Source organism: Theropithecus gelada, chromosome X (assembly GCF_003255815.1).
Source record: "Theropithecus gelada isolate Dixy chromosome X, Tgel_1.0, whole genome shotgun sequence".
Classification (NCBI taxonomy): Eukaryota; Metazoa; Chordata; class Mammalia; order Primates; family Cercopithecidae; genus Theropithecus; species Theropithecus gelada.
Genome location: NC_037689.1, coordinates 96183011 through 96198331, shown reverse-complemented (window position 1 = coordinate 96198331; position 15321 = coordinate 96183011).

Here is a 15321-nt window from a genome sequence, read left to right as displayed (position 1 = left end):
ATGCCAGTCAAAACTACAGTGAGATATCATCTTATCTCAGTTAAAATGGCTTACATCCATTTTAATGACAGGCAATAACAAATGCTGGCAAGGATGTGAAGAAAAGGGAATCCTCATACACTGTTGGTGAAAATGTAAGCTAGTACAACCACTATAGAGAACAGTTTGGAGGTTCCTCAGAAAACTAAAAATTGAGCTACCATATAATCCAGTAATCCCACTGCTGAGTATATACCCAAAGAAGGGAAATCAGTGTGTGGAAGAGATTCTGCACTTCCATGTTTGTTGCAGCACTGTTCACAATAACCCGGATTTGGAAGCAACCTAAGTGTCCATCAGCAAATGACTGGATAAAGAAAATGCATTTCTTACACACAATGAAGTACTCTTCAGCCATAAAGAAGAATGAAATCCTGCCATTTGCAACAACATGGATGGAACTGGAAGTCATTATGTTAAGTCAAATAAGTCAGTCACAGAAAGACAAACGTTCTCACTTATTCAAGAAACCTAAAAATTAAAACAATTGAACTCATGGACATAGAGAGTACAAGGATGGTTACCAGTGGCCAGAAAGGGTAGTGCATAGGAAGTGGTGGGGAGGTGGGGATGGTTAATGGGTGCAAAAACAAAATAGTTAGAAAAAATAAATAAGACCTAGTATTTGATAGCACAGCAGGGTTACTATAGTCAATAATAATTTAATCATATATTTTAAAACAACTAAAATATTATAATTTTATTTTTTGTAACACAGGATAAATGCTTTTGGTGGTGGATACTCCATTTTCCATGATGTGACTGTTGCACATTGCATGCCTGTGTCAAAACATCTTATGTATCCCATAAATATACACACTTCTATGTACCCACAAAAATGAAAATGAAAATTTGTTTTTAAATGCTAAAAAGTTACTCAGTAAAGTCCAGCAGCAATCTCTAGTAAAGTATCTAAATAACATGGCAAGGAATAAAACTACTTAAATATAACAAATACTATCAAAAACCCCAAACAAATGTTATATCAAACAATCATACCCTAAAACCAATATAATTAAAATCAATAACTGAGGCATCAAGTTTTTCTTGTTTATTTTGACTATTGTCTTGGATACTCTAGCAACTATAATAAGGTTAAGATAACTAATAACTGGCATAAACATTAAAAAGAAGAAAAAAATGAGTATAGGATCATTTACTGGAAAAACTAAACGTACTCTACAGAAAGAAGTAGAATTTAATGAGTTGCCAGAATAATACATAAATATGAAAATATTAAGTGCTGTTGTTTATCCTTATAATAAGAACCTAGAAAAAACAGTGGGAAAAAATTTTTCATTCACAATAATGAAAAATGTATAAAAATTGAAATAAAAAGTGAAAGAACTTATATGAAGAAAATGATAAGCATTTACAGAAGAATTTGAAACAAGTCCTGAGTAAATATTGTAGAACTATTAGTAAAACAAAAAATCTCTGAAATCAATGCAATTCCAATTAGAATCCCAACAATGTTTTTCCTTCATAATTGGGTAAAACGATCTTACAATTAATTGAATATTAAATGACAAATATAGCCAAAAACTTATGAAAAATATGTGGGTTGAACCTTGCTTCATCAATAGAGCATACTGTAAATTAACTTTAATCAAATCAATATGCAAGTAGGTCATTAGAACACAATGGAGAAAGCTGAAATAGATTCCAGTATATATGGCCATTTAACATGGCAAGGTTGATATTTTAATCCTTTAAGAAGGGATGGATTATCTATAAATTTTACTGGCAAACTAGCTATCCATATAAAAGAAAATAAACGTAATCCCCTCACGTAAAGCAAACAAAAACATTAATAAGCTTCAAAAGGATTAAAGGCTTAAATGTGAACAAATAAAATTTATGTAAGAATATATAGGAGTCTACCTATAAAATTGTGGACGAGAGAACATAATCAGCTTCGTAACCTAAACTAGAAACTCAGGAGTTTTAAAAGAAAACAAAATAAACGTATCAGACCACATAAAATGTAATATTATGAAAAAATAGTGATAACAGATATATATATATAGTTTACATATAGTGGAAAAGATGTTTTCATAGGTATCTAGTGAAAATATGAATTAATATTTTCTGGAAATTATTTTTGATATATATATTCAATCTAGAAATCTCAATTTTAGAAAATAAAAACACCATTCCCAGGAAAGATGGCTGAATACAAACAATTTTGGTCTGCAGCTCCCAGCGAGACCAATGAAGAAGGTGGGTGATTTCTGCATTTTCAACTGAGGTGCCTGGTTCATCTCATTGGAACTGGTTGGACAGTGGGTACAGCCCACCAAGGGAGAGCAGAAGCAGGGTGGGGCTTTGCCTCACCCAGAAAGTGCAAGGGCTTGGGGAACTCCCTCCCCTTGCCACGGGAAGCCATGAGAGACCAAGCCGTGAGGAACAGTGGACTTCGGCCCAGATACTATGCTTTTCCCATGGTCTTCACAACCTGCAGACCACAAGATTCCCTCGGGGGCCTACACCACCAGAGCCCTGGATTTCAAGCACAAAACTGGGCGGCCATTTGGGCAGACACTGAGCTAGCTGCAGGAGGTTTTTTTTTTTTTTTTTTTTTTTTTTACCCCATTTGGCACCTAGAATGCCAGCGAGACAGAACTGTTCACTCCCCTGGAAAGGGGGCTGAAGCCAGGGAGCCAAGTTGTCTTGCTCAGTGGATCCCATCCCCATGGATCCCAACAAGCTAAGATCCACTGGCTTGAAATTCTCACTGCCAGCACAGCAGTCTGAAATTGACCTGAGTTGCTCAAGCTTGGTTGGGGGAGGGGCGCCTAACATTGCTGAGGCTTGAATAGGCAGTTTTCCCTCACAGTGTAAAAAAAGCCACCAGGAAGTTCAAACTGGGAGCGGGACCCACTGCAGCATGACAAAGCCACTGTAGAGAGACTGCCTCTCTATATTCCTCCTCTCTGAGCAGGACATCTCTGAAAGAAAGGCAGCAGCCCCAGTCAGGGGCTTATAGATAAAACTCCCATCTCCCTGGGACAGAGCACCTGGGGGAAGAGGCAGCTGTGGCTGCAGCTTCAACAGACTTAAATGTTCCTGCCTGCCAGCTCTGAAGAGAGCAGATCTCCCAGCATAGTGCTTGAGCTCTGCTAAGGGACAGACTGCCTCCTCAAGTGGGTTCCCGACCCCCATGCCTCCTGACTGGGAGACAACTCCCAGCAGGGGTCGACCGACACCTCACACAGGAGAGCTCTGGCTGGCATCTGGCAGGTGTCCCTCTGGGATGAAGCTTCCAGAGTAAGAAACAGGCAGCAATCTTTGCTGTTCTGTAGCCTCCACTGGTAATATCCAGGCAAACAGGGTCTGGAGTGGACACCTAGCAAACTCCAACACACCTGCAGCAAGGGGCATGACTGTTAGAAGGAAAACTAACACACAGAAAGCAATAGTATCAACATCAACAAAAAGGACACCCACACAAAAACCCCAACTGAAGGTCACCAACATCAAAGACCAAAGGTAGAAAAATCCACAAAGATGAGGAAAACCCAGCGCAAAAAGGCTAAAAATTCCAAAAACCAGAATGCCTCTTCTCCTCCAAAGGATCACAACTCCTTGTCAACAAAAAAACAAAACTTGATGGAGAATGAGTTTGACGAATTGACAGAAGTAGGCTTCAGAAGGTGGATAATAAGCTCCTCCAACCTAAAGGGGCATGTTCTAACCCAATGAAAGGAAACTAAGAACCTTGATATAAGGTTACAGGAACTGCCAACTAGAATAACCACTTTCGGGAAGAACATAAATGACCTGATGGAGCAGCAAAACACAGCATGAGAACTTCGTGGAGCATACACAAGTATCAATAGCCAAATCAATCAAGCAGAAGAAAGGATATCAGAGATTGAAGATCAACTTAATGAAATAAAGCTAGAAAACAAGATTAGAGAAAAAAGAATGAAAAGGAACCAACAAAGCCTTCAAGAAATATGGGACTATGTGACAAGACCAAAGCTACATTTGATTGGTGTACCTGTAGGTGATGGGAAAAATTGAACGAACTTGAAAAACACACTTCAGGATATTATCCAGGAGAACTTCCCCAACTTAGCAAGACAGGCCAATATTCAAACTCAGGAAATAGAGAGAACATCACTAAGATACTCCATGAGAAGAGCAACCCCAAGACACATAATCATCAGATTCACCAAGGTTTATCTCATTTATTATCTCCATGTTGTCAGAAAATGGCCAAAATTTTATTTTTAATTTTATATATACTGAAGGCACCTGAGATACATGAAAAAAAAAAAAACTCGCATGAGATAGCATTGATACAGGTAATTGGAAATGTTTAGTTTATGCATTCATGGGTTAGCAGAGCACCATGTTGGTGTCAGATACAGATGGATTCAATCCCCTAGCTCACCCTCAGTTGCCATATATGTAAAATAGAAAACATAATTTTGTTCCAAATAGGGTTTTGTTTTGTATGGTTTGAATGAAATAAAGTATGATGAAGTAAATGGCATTATTCTTTTAATTTTATATAATCAAATATTGGTTATTTGGATAGATTTAGAATTTTTTTCTTCTTTTATCAGAATGCTTATCTCTGATTTGACATATCCTTAGTTTTAAGTCCTGATGTAACTATCTTCTTTGCAGTGTTAGTCCTAAAAATAAAAACTCTTGAAAATATATTGCTTAAGCATACAACAGACTAGCTCTGAGCAATATTGTGCTTTTGACTGCAAGCAGAAACAAATGTGAAATCATAAATTGCATGGTAGATTTCTTCCCTGAGCTTCCTTGTAGTGTTTGCTGTACAGGTAAACACCCAATTGGAGAACATTGACCACAAAAATGATACACTCTAAATTATGAGAACCATATCCTTATCCATCTATTCAACAGACTGTTTCTTTAAATACGGAGAAAAACAGGGTTTACTGTGCTGCAGTATTCATAAGAACTGATTCATTCTACCATAGTGTGACTTGGACAGAATGATAAACAACAACGTTATCATTTTGCAGGGCAAGACATGGCCCAATTTAAAAATAGCTCTAAATTATTAAGAAGCACTTGAATAGTATATGTCATTGTCCAAAACATGCACCACATTACCATGAACAAATTTTAAATGCCTGTATTTTAAGGAATAAATTGGTTAGCATGTAGTATAAATTCTTTAGTTTAAGCATATATGTGTTCCTTATGATGTGTTGTATTCATTTCCTATATACTGTAATCACTGAATGCAGTTAGCATACCAATTTTAAGTTTTACTCAAGTTGCAGGTAGCACTAATTACTGAGCACACAGTTTGACATCTGCATTGAACGTATCTGTATTCATAAAATATAATTATCCTTGGTAGTGGGACAATATGTTCTTATTAATGAATGCCAATATAAATGTTTTATATTATTTTAGATGTAGATATATTTTAGTCCATACCCAAACAAATGTATTCACAGTTTCTTCCCTAATATTCTAGAGTAAACCCTGCCTATTTTATACCACAGGATGCCAACATATTTCCTAAGGCAAATAATTAAAGGAACCTTGAAATATTTCAGTACAAAACCAAAACACAAATATCACAGCAAACATAGAAAATATACATGTTAAGTTTTAAACAAACAGATGTATGTATTCCCCTTTTTGGATAAAGATAAACATATAAAGTCTTTCTGTAAAATACATTTGAATTGTTTTCCCTCCCTGCTGACAAAATAGATTAGTCTAGCTGATTTCTGTCCATAAAAGGTTTTGCACTTTTGACTCAATTTAACTGCTACCAAATTACCCATTTACCAACATTCTGTTTGTCAAATTTAGAGAGAAATTTGCATTTGTCATTTTGGTTCTTTCTCATTCTACAGTTCCCCTAACATTTGCCCTTATCCTAATTCTTTCCTTAACAGATGGAATACGTGGTGTGGAGGTTTTCCCTTCCCATGCCAACCTAGCAGCAACTTCTTCCTGTAGATAATGTTAAATATATTTTTAAATAATGCTAATAGCTTTAAATCAGAGAAATCAAACATGTTAGAGTCAATGTAATCCAACCTCATCTCTGTTGGTTGCATATTTAGAGCCAGTATTCCAGGCCCATATCTACTTTTAACAATATATATGAATAAGCCATATCGGGATGCCACAGTGAAATTTAAACCAAAGATATGAGTCTTTTCACCGTATGCCATGTGTTATATTTAAACTACTGAATTGAAGGATGCCTTTTGGTTTGAAATTACAAGTACCTGTGAATGAGAACCACAGATATCTATCCTTCGAGGCTTTTCTTTTCCACCTGCACACTGCTTCCTTATAGCCATAAAATAGATTGAAGAGTCAGTAGGGCCAAGGTGAAGTGTGACATCAAAGTCATGGAGGACCTTAGTACAGTGGAGGAAGGCCCTTCTACCCCATATTCTGCATCTACCTTACTGGATATTTATTTATTAAAACCACAACTGAGACAGAGCTCCTCTGAGGAAGAGACATGACCGTTTATTTATCTCAGTATTCTCCATGACTATTACAGTGTGTGCCACATAGAAGATACTGAATAAATGATTGACGAATTAATGACTGAATGAACAAGTAAGTAAATTGCTAACCAGCCCTAAGAGGGTTCTATGTGTCCAAATGAGAATTGGATGGGGATTTCTTTTTAAGCACTTACTGGCAGAATAGTCAGAAAGATGGTTAGAATAGCACCAGATGCAATTTTCTCTCTGAGTGGGTCAATCCTTTGCCTCTTCTAGGCTCTCAGAGAGCACAATTACATCCTAATACAAATTGCAAGGAGCCAAAAGGAAACTTTCATGCTAGTGCCCACTGACCATAGTCTACACAGGTGGTGGGACACTTAAATATGATGTTGTTCTACAGATCTTCTTGTCAGATATCACCAATTTATTCAAAGAAGCACAAATTCAGAGAAAAATAGTTAAATCAATGCTTGTCTGAGTGGAGCAAAATCAAATGATAATGTAATGCACTGGATTGGGTGACCTAGGACCGTATTACCCAGAGGCTAAAATCAAACAACCTAACTAATTAAGATGTCTGTTCTCTCTCTTCTGGCCACCAATTGGCTAATCAATTTGGCAGATATTCAGTGACTCTGACTCTTTAGTTTATATTATATGACATAGCCATAGACTAAACTGGCCCAGACATGTTTGAAATGCTCACTCAGCATGTGCTTTCCTTTGGGGACCACAGCTCTATTTAAGCCACATTTTTATGAAAATAGAATATATATCAAGGTGTGTTCTGTTTCTATGTTTATCCGTTAAAAACTCTGGCTTAATGCACACACATAGACCATATACATTTAACTATTAGGCTTTGAAAAAATGCCACTAATGTGCTTTAAGGCACATATTAAATGTTAATTCTTTTCTTTTTTAATGAATAATAATCCACAATAAATTCACAACTTTTGTGTTTGGGCAGATTAGTTACATTTGCCATGTTCTGCTACCATCATGGCAGGGGTAAAAAGCCTGAAATTAAGCAGTTCTAGAATAATTCTTTTCTTTAAAGGATGTGTTTTAACAAACCACGATAATGATTACAAATACCAGGATGTTGAAAATATAGTGTGGGCTACAAAAAGGTGAGCGAATTGACCTCAGTGAAAAAGTTACATAATGAGAGGTTCTAGCAGATATTTTATGAGCAGACTATAAAAACACCAAACCCTGAATAGAAATTTAGACATACCTACTGTTTATAGTATTTTCTCAAATGGCTGTACGTTATGCTGGTCAGAAAAGAGAAATAAAATATTCTTCAATTACAGATAAGCATACAAAGATTTTCCTCTCATTTTTGAAGGAAGTTATATATTCTTACTCTCTTGGCCACTGTAGATACGATTTCTAGGGACCCAAGAACGCATCTTACTAAATTCATTAATTATAAAGGATAAAGTTATGCCTCTTTTCAATGCCCTTGTCAATGAATTCCTAACTGTCTGAATAATGAAAAGTTAGATGTATAGTTTGAATAGATGACATTTAAGGTCTCTTCCACCTTCAATACTAGATATATCAGTGGTTCTAATAACATGAGGTTTTACTTGCTAAGGCTGGTGAAATGCTAAGCATGTACATGACTCATCTCTCCTCCAAAATTCAAGTTGATCCTTAGAGATTAAAAAGAAACTCTACCACACAGGGAGAATAGCTTAAGGAGACCAAATGATACACATCTTTAAAAACTTTCCTTTGGTTTCAAACAGCTTCTCCAGTGAGAAAATGTTGCTTGGGAATATTAAGGGCATATGACTTCTAAGGAGAGCAGAGTTCATTGCCATCAAGAGATTTTTGAAGGTGAAAATCAGAGTACTGAACAAAAGAAGATATTGATTAAGCAACCAAAGGAAAAGGATGGGATCTTGGCAGATCTTAGTAAATACTTAAGTGCTTTAAAAATGCTTTTGGGGGACTTAGGGAAACAAATGCTTAATAAGTGGGAATAATCTTCGGAAATGAGAACAATGCATGTTAATGGAAAAGACCTTAAACCCACACAAGTTTCTTCACCTTCCAAGAATTTGGCTAAAAGTTCAAAAGGCAGGAAACTGGCATTTTAGTATTCTGTTTGAGGAAGAGAAAGATAAATTATGAAAGTAGAATTAATTTTTGCTCTGATCTGATAAAATTTCAAGGGTCATCAGTGTTCATATTTTAGCACGTCAGGATGCATACTCAATTAAGTGTGCCAAATTCTGTCCAGAAAAAAAAGCCTTCCTTATTCTGAAAGGGAAATCTACAATATGACAATATCTGTGTAATAATGTCCTTAGATTTACACTAACTGTAAATAATAATTGAGCTACACTTCTATGAATGTATTTCAGAACTCCAGAAATTAAAAAATGGTGGTTATTATTTTTGCTACACTTAACTATCTCAAAAATTCTCTTTGCCATTTTTATTCTTCTCACATTAACTCAGAATTTGGGTGAGAGATTTCACGATTCCACTCAGTAATGTAAGCAGGTAGGACAAAAGATAAATGCAAAACCCAACGAATGGCAGGAGACAAGTGCTGGAGGAACTCTAGTGGCAATAGAAGCTGAATTGTGAGGTGCAGCTGGCTGAATAGGGGTGAACCTAAGAAGCACTGAAGTTTTAATCACAACTGAAGAAATATTTGAGAGGCAAAATCAAAAAAAGAACAGGATCCTGAAAGAAAAGGATCGCAATAGCTAGGCATAAAACAGAGACTTTGTGGAAAACACTCCTTAGAATTCTAGTTAGAAAGGGAGATATCCAAGAAATCTGCATGTAAATAACTGGGATATCAGACAGGGTAGCAGATTGAAATCCAGGAGTAGGGAACAAGGGTCCGTGAGCCTGGTCTAGTGTTGAGAAATAGGGAGAGTTGAAATGCAGAGCCAACAAAGATCATCTCTAAGCCCCTCAAGGTCTAGGTCTGATTAGTATCAAAGGAGATGAGAGCAATACAAGACTCAGTAAAGGAGAGAGTAGGTACTCACCACCAGGAGCTGACATTGTTTGAATATTTTAACTGAAAACTATGCAATATTTAATGCATATAGAAGAATATATTTAATAGATATTGCCATATACAGCACATAATAATAAAATAAACACCTGAGAGCCCAGTCTCCAAACTAGTTGCCCCACGTTACCAAAGCTATCTGTGGACTTCTTCCCTATTTCAGCCCCTTGCTTCCTCCAGAGATAATAACTCCATTCACAATTTCATGTTTATTATTCTCTTGTTTTATAAACTGGTTTTATCTCATATTTATATATTTATAAACAGTATGTTATTTGTTTTGCTTGTTTTTAGATTTATGAAAAATGAAATCACATTATATATAGTCTCTTATGATTTACATTTCTACTTTTTCCTATGATTTATACATTTTTTGTGCATGAGTCACAATTTGTTATTTTTCAATGCTATATGATATTTTATTTTTTCAATATACCAAAATGTATTCATCCATTTCCTTATCCAGCCTCTTAGCATTATTGTGAATAACACTGCTATACACATTTCCTATATTGTTCTCCTGGTGAACATGTGCAATAATTTCTCTAGAACCTACTTTTGAGTTAGATTTCTGTGCCATAGTGTAGACAAATGTTTAACTTTACAAAATAACAACAAATTGTTTTCCAAGATGTGTGTCAAATTTGCTTTCCCCTCAGCAGATTCTAAGTGTGCCTATTGATCCTCATGCCTGCCAACATTTTGTATTGATAATTCTATATTTTCAGATATATAAAATGTTATTCCACAGTTCTCTTAATTTGTATGTCTCTGATTAGTAATGAAATAAACATCTGTTTTTATGCCACAACACGTTTCACGTATTACAAAATTCCTGTAGTGACTCTTGCCCATTTTAGCTATTGGGCTGTGATTTTTACTTATTGATTTGTCATGCTTTTAAACATATATTTATTTAAAACTATTCTAGATATCAATCATTTTGCAGTTATATGTTTTGTAAATACATTTCCTCAATTTTAGGCTTGCTATGTCACTCTTAGTAATGAACTGAGGTTCTAAATTTTAATGTATGTTAATATATCTAATCTTTTATGGTTAGTATTTTTTGCATCTTATTTTAAAAAAGAAAAACATACACTGAGCTCATAAAAATATTCTCCCATGTTTTTTGTGTTAAATTTTTTACATTATTTTACAAGTGAGCCAAGAGGAGAAAGGTGAGATAGAAAGAAACAAGAAAACAATGAACATTTCTGAGCACTTAATATATTTGAGGTATTGTACAAGGGGCTGGATTTTTTCATCAATTCATATATATTGACTTCTTTACATACAATGTTTCCATTTAACCCTCGACTTTCCCACATATTAGAAGCCTGCACTGATGATCATGACCCGGAGAGCATTTAGAAAAGATTTCTTAGATCCTATATACCATTGCTTAATTGAATTGTGCCTAGTGTTGTGGTTCTATTTAGTTATTATTGTCCATATTACCCCACTGCTAGGCTCTGATTGTCTTAGAAGCACAGGTTTTGCAGACAACCTAGACAATTTCATGCAGGATAGGGACTATATGTGTAAAAAGGTGCCTTCCATGGTTTGCATGCTTCACTAATATGTGTGTGTAAGGAGCGAGAAAAAGACCACATGATAATCCAGGATAACCACCACCACCACCACCACCACCACCAGCAGCACAACAAAACACTTTAGATTTTTCTAGGAGCTTTATTCAGGACACAGTGTCTTGTTTTCCTTCTAAAATCAATGCAGAAGCACTGCATCAAATAAATGAGCTCCTCACGCCCCCTGAGCTCCAGATGTTTGGTCAGACAAGCAAACATTTAGATTGGAGAAAAATTTAAAGGATGACTCTTTCTATATAATTCAGAGGGGTACTGCAATATTCTCTACAACTATTTTCTACTTAAGAGCACTATAATAAATATGCTGTGATTGTTATCTCCTAGATGAAGGTGATGGCATGTCACAGAATGGTCTGGTGTCCAAAGAGGTGACTTCAAGTTCTGGGAATTGGTGAACATTTCTTGTGGAATATTTATGATGTGGGCTTAAATTATGTTTGCTATGGACGTGTTCTGAATATAAACTTAAAAGATGAAATAATTGCCTTCTTCCCAGAGAAGTTAACGTGTCTTTTTTCCATTTCTTTTCAAGTGTCTACTTGGTCTAGGAGCAGGAGAACACTTTGAAACCTAAGTATGTGACATTGTGCTTGCTGATTAATAGAAATTAAATTATTTTAATAAACTAGCTCTTCTATTGATTCCAAAATAACCTCAAGCTTCAGATACTTACAAACTCAAAAACAAACTACAAGTCAGACCATTACACCTATTTATTTCTCTTACTAAAAGGTCAGCTGAAGGATTGTTTATGCTTTAGTTTGGTAACTTTCTTTTATTATTATTATTATACTTTAAGTTCTGGGGTACATGTGCACAATGTGCAGGTTTGTTACATAGGTATACATGTGCCATGTTGGTTTTCTGTACCCATCAACTCGTCGTTTACATTAGGTATTTCTCCTAATGCTATCCCTCCCCCCTCCCCCCACCCCACAACAGGCTCTGGTGTGTGATGTTCCCCACCCTGTGTCCATGTGTTCTCATTGTTCAATTCCCACCTATGAGTGAGAACATGTGGTGTTTGGTTTTCTCTTCTTTGTTACTTTGCTGAGAATGATGGTTTCCAGCTTCATCCATGTCCCTGGAAAAGACATGAACTCATCCTTTTTTATGGTTGCATAGTATTCCATGGTGTATATGTGCCTCATTTTCTTTATCCATTCTGTCATTCATGGGTATTTGGGTTGGCTCCAAGTCTTTGCTATTGTGAACAGTGCTGCAATAAACATACATGTGCATGCATTTGCTAACTTTCAACACAAATATCTATGGTTGGTTTATGATGCTGACATCATTGCAATCCACATCAAGGGATACAATGTTCAAAACTCATGCCTGTAAAATGAATATAGATGTGTCAGCTTCTTTAGAATGACTGGAAGAGAAGAGCATCCATCACATAATATCATAAGTGACAAAGAATCTAGTTTACTCCATTCAGCTATAAAGGGTCAGTGGTTCATAAGAACAACTAGGACACTTTTATTCACCACTAAGTGATATAGGATTATACAGTCACAAGCTATGGTTGATATTTTATAGGGTTTGTGATTGTAGGAAGTTGTCAGTTGTGACCCATGGCCATGCTTCAAAATAATCCACCTTGTTTCCTGCTGTTCACTGCTATGGTACATTGTTTTGAGATCTGGTACATTATATATTTATAGTAATTCTTCTGATCCCCAGGCTTGTGACTGGTCTGCATCACGTCACCACACAGATATCATTTATCTTCCACAGATAATAAGACACGATAAAATGTCACAGGACTAACACTACAGATAAGACAGCAGTTGCCATAAGACACACCCAATTTAGTTTATTATATAAGCCACACTTTTATCACTAAAATGTTATTGCAATGGAGAGGTGACTTTTATAACAATGATAATGTAATTTTACATGTAGGGAATTCTTTACAGTTTCTAAAGCCCTTTCAACTTGCATCGTCTCATATAATCCCTACAATAACTTGATGGTATGTACAACAGGTATCATGTCCCCAACTAACAGATGAGAAACTAATACTAACAGAAAGTTAAGTGACTTGCTCAGATACAAAAATTTGTGTAAATAGCTAGGCCAGACTTAAGAACCAAGATTATTGTCCTTACTTCTTTAAAATAGGATGATGTGAATATGTCAGCATTTTCCCAACTTTTCCTCTGACCCTTAAAATAACAAAAAAGGTCCCACAATAATACATTAGATCTAAAACCTCTACTATCACTTTAGCCAGAGCAATTATGCTCTTTTCTATTTTTAAAAAAATATTTGAACTCTGTGTAATATTTCTAATGAAAAAATAGTAACAGGATATAGAAAGAAAAATCATTGAAATAGATTATCTCTACCTCTGACTTTATTTCTTCCTGTGATTAGTCAAGTGGTAATATATAAAAATCCTTCTACTCCCCATTTCTAACTTCATTACAGCTTTAGCATATTATTGTCGCTATGACCAATTAGTCATATATAAAATAAAAACCGTTCTTTTTTCACTAGTAAGTTCAAGTGTAATTTTCTAAACACACACACGTATACTTCCTGGTTCAGGTTTAGGACCTGCGGGTTTGAAGACCTTGATCACATAATATTATAAGTGACAAAGAATCTAGTTTACTCCATTCAGTTATAGAGAGTCAGTGGTTCATAAGGACAACTAGGACACTTTTATTCACCACTAAGTGATATAGGATTATACAGGTCCTGATGATGGCATTAACTGATATCAAGCTGTGGCAGAGGAGATATGGTAATTTAGGGGAAAAATGAGCACACCAAGCAGATTTTCATATGTGTTTTGAAAGTCTTTCATTCTATTTTTTTTTAGATATATAAAATGTTATTCCACAGTTCTCTTACTTTGTATGTCTCTGATTAGTAATGAAATAAACCTCTGTTTTTATGCTCAACACGTTTCACATATTACAAAATTCCTGTAGTGACTCTTGCCCATTTTAGCTATTGGGCTGTGATTTTTACTTATTGATTTGTCATGCTTTTAAAAATATATTTATTTAAAACTATTCTAGATACCAATCATTTTGCAGTTATATGTCTTGTAAATACATATCCTCAATTTTAGGCTTGCTATGTCACTCTTAGTAATGAATTGAAGTTCTAAATTTTAATACATGCTAACATATCTAATCTTTTATGGTTAGTATTTTTTGCATCTTATTTTAAAAAAGAAAAACATACACTGAGCTCATAAAAATATTCTCCCATGTTGTTTGTCTTAAATTTTTTACATTATTTTACAAATGAGCCAAGAGGAGAAAGGTGAGATAGAAAGAAATAGAGATGAGTTTAGTCTATTTTCCAGGTAGCAAGGGTGAAATCATAGATACAACATAAAGTGAGAGTTCAAAAATGCTGTCATTATATAAGCAGAAAATAATTGGAAAATAAAAATGTTTTAATGCTTTTACACTAGCTACGAAAGTATTGACTGGATAGGAGTGAATTTAATAAAAGGTTGCAAGACCTCTAACCCCAAAACTACAAAACATTGTGAAGACATTAAAAAGGACCAAAATAAGTGGGAATTTGAAGAGTCAAGTTGTTAAGATGACAATTCTCTTAACTATCTACAGATCTACAGATTCAAAGCAATATAAGTCATAATCCCGGCAAGATATTTTTAAAAAATTGACAAGCTGATTCCAAAATGTATATCAAAACATAAGGAGTCTAGAATACCCAAAGCATTTTGGAAAAACAAATAAAGTTGCAGATTTTATACAAAATGGTTTCCATATATACTACAAAGCTAAAGCAATCAAGAAACCATGGAACTGACATAAGGATTAGCAAGTAGAACAATGGTGCAGAATGGAGAACCCAGAAATAGACCCACACTTCCATGATTATTTGATTTTTGATAAGGGTTACAAAGCCATCCAATTATAGAAGGAAAGCCTTTTAAAAATTTATGCTAGGCCAGGTGCAGTGGCTCATGCCCGTAGTCCCAGCTGAAATGGGAGGATCCCTTGAGACCAGGGAGGTGGAGGTTGCAGTGAGCCGAGATCGTTCCACCGCACTCTGGTCTGGGTGAAAAAGTCAGACCCTGTCTCAAAAATAAATAAATAAATAAATAAATAAATAAATAAATAAAAAGCACCTACATGGAGAT